Consider the following 3,361-nt stretch of genomic DNA (forward strand, 5'->3'; position numbering starts at 1 on the left):
GCCAGCTTCCAAAATAGCCCCCCCAATAGTCCCCAGCACCTGTTATTCATACCCTGTGTAGTCCCTTCCAACAAAGTACTAGCCTTGCTCTGTGTGACCAGCAGAATACAGCAGAAGTGACAGTATCTCATATCTAGGATTAGATGACAAAAGATTGTTGGCTTCCATCTAGGGCAGCTCTTTCTCTTTCTATCTGTCTAATAATGTCTAGTAATGAAATAAGAAACATAGAGGAGGTATTGGTTTGGAATGTATGCAGGGTCACATGCACATTATTAATTACTGTTTGAAGTTTTGCAGCTTCTTTTTAATGATGCTTAAATGATTTTATCTCATGAAAATTGAGATTTTATATCTGTAAATGATAATAGTTTAGAATAACTGAATATATAGACAATCAACTCCCTATGATTATAAGAAGTCAATGGACTCCCCAGCTTCTAGGTATTATTACTATTACTATTTTTAGTTTGCAGTGAAGTGGGAGGGCATGGTGGTAGCTGTGGTTTACTGGAAGCAATTTACTTTCCTGGAAAGTTAAATGACGTTCTTGTACCTATTTGTTGTTATTGGTATATATCTTTTAAATATTTCATATAAAAGACTGCTTTGTTGTTAAGTCTTTGTGGAATCACAAAGCTGAGTATTCTAGAATAGATGCAACAGTACAGTACCTGTTATTTAATTTAATTGATATATGTTAAATATATAATACAAAATAATTATGATGAGCTATTTATAGTGAGGGATAGAAAACAATGTCCAAGACAAGTTCTTCGCTCAAGGTACTTATCATCTAATTTGAGAAAAAAATGTCACACATACACATGTGGAAATCTAAATGGCATGCACATCCTTTGAAGAAAACAGAGAAAACAGCTTTAGGAGTGGCTTTAACCTCAGTCCTTGAAGGACTGGTAGGATTTAGGTAGGCAGAAAAAAGGAAAAGGGACTCCAGGTGAGAGCAAATTCTTCCACATTGTGATATAATATATATCACACCTGCAAGGTGCCTAGGACAGGTATTCCCACCTACTGAATAGGACATTTTAAACCAGAAAGCAACTTGAGAACTTACCAAGTTAGTTAATGTAAGACAGGGATTGGAAAATTGTAGTCAGCTGCCTGTTGTTTTTTTTTTTAACATCTTTATTGGAGTATAATTGCTTTACAATGGTGTGTTTCTGCTGTATAACAAAGTGAATCAGCTATACATATACATATATCCCCATGTCTCCTCCCTATTGCGTCTCCCTCCCACCCTCCCTATCCCACCCCTCTAGGTGGTCATGATCTACAAGCTAAAAATGGTTTTAGCTTTAAATTGTTATAATTTAAATGGTATATAAAAACCTCTATTATACCTTTGATTTTTCCTCTTAGCCTGTGATCAAATACAAACTAAATCCTGCAAAGCCTAAACTATTTACAATCTGGCCCTTTAAGAAAAAGTGTGTCGACCACTGATTTAGGATCTTCATTATCAAATAAAACATTTTTAGGTTATTATAATGAAATTAAGATATGGAATTATTACAGTACACTTAAATATGGATCATCCTGTAAATATAGTTTTTTATCTGTCTCTTTTCCATCTAAACTTATACCATGTTCTTATTATTCATCATTTTTTCAAAAACATTATTTTGATGCTTGCTTGCTATTCCATTATAGAAATTTGAGATAATTTATTTAAATATTATCCTATTGTTGAACATATAGAACATACAGATTGCTTCTAATTTCACTCATGAAAAATACAACAGTAAAAAAATCCTTGCACATAAATATTTACATCTTTTAAATTTAATTTGTATAAAGCCCTAGAAGCAGAATTACTAGTTCAAAAGTTAGAAAATGAACAGTTTAAAGGATTTCAAATGAATATTGCTAAATTGCCCTCAGAAAGGCTGTATACTTTATTCTTCCAGTAGTAATTTATGGAAGTGCCTATTTTGCCACACCTTTGGAAACTCCAGTGCTCTCCTAAATATTTAGCCAACATTATGTAGAGGGTGTCTTATTTTAATTTTTTTTTTGCTGATGATTCTTGACATTAATTTTTTTCAATATTCTTAATGGCATTTTGCATTTCTTGATTTATTTTTTATTTTGTGTGTGTGTATGTATGGATTTTTTGCCCCTTTTACTATTCAAACATACATCTTATTTCATAGATTTGTACATATTCTTTAAAAATGTTCAGGTATTAATGCTTGGTCTTTAAAGTATTTAGTGGGTGTTTGTCCAAGTATATCATTTTATGAAAAGTTTTTCAGTTAATTCTCTTGGGTTTTCTTGATATACTGAATATATTTTAAGGTAGAATATATGATTATGTACAAAATATACATGCCTTTAAATGTCACAGTGATAAAAACATAAAGTTCTTAAACTTGAAAATCTCTAAATAAAGATAATGTGTAAGACAATCATTCATCAATTCAGGAGAGTCACACACAAAGTTCTTTATGGAACTCATCTGCTCTAAGGAGATGTTTAAGTTGAGACCCACTGACGTTCTAAAAGAAAGAAAGTGATTGTACTTAGTTACTTCCTGTGGAACTGTGTGTTTATTAGATGCATGGTCCAGGAATGGATCTGAATGGAAAAAAAACCAAGCCATACTGAAGAGACATGAAATCAAACTACTCAGGTATTTTTCACTCATTTACCATAGATGTATTTACTGCAGATACATAGCACTATACTTGCAGATCACCGGGCTCACGAAATTCTGTTGGGTTTATAAAACTGATATGCTGCTCCCCCTTTGCTACTTCACAAATGTCACCCCTCTTTCTAGTTATACTTCCATCCACGATCTCTATTATTTATGCAGCAGTTGGTAGACCGAGTAAACTTCTGAGTTCTACAAACTTTTATATGAGAAAAATTGAACAAAGTAAATAGAAAGGAAGACATAATAAATTTACTCCATTATAGCCTTGAAGCCTCATTTTAATTGAGGCCCAATTTGTTATTTATGTTTAAGATGTTTACAGATGGAAATTCTCCCTCTCTCTCTCTCTCCCTCTGCCTTTCTTTTTGTCTTTCATCTGTGAATATCTGGGTAAAGATTGTGGTTATGGTCCCTTTGATCAGCTTGCTATACATATAAACTTACTAAAATATAATAAAGAAAAAAGTGAATATGGGGTATTCTGGGGCTAATGATAAGTCACTGTTAGATTTTTACTACTGATTTTGTCTATGAGATAAAAGTAACTCCCTTGGATGAATGCAGAACTGACAAAAGGGTGATTCAGTTAGAACCATAGTTTTCCTGTGTTACCGATGGTGCTGGGCTTCCATGAATGATAGACAGGTCAGGTCAATTCCCTAATTAGGAGATCATCTT

This window comes from Kogia breviceps, chromosome 8 (assembly GCF_026419965.1).
Source record: "Kogia breviceps isolate mKogBre1 chromosome 8, mKogBre1 haplotype 1, whole genome shotgun sequence".
Taxonomy (NCBI): domain Eukaryota; kingdom Metazoa; phylum Chordata; class Mammalia; order Artiodactyla; family Physeteridae; genus Kogia; species Kogia breviceps.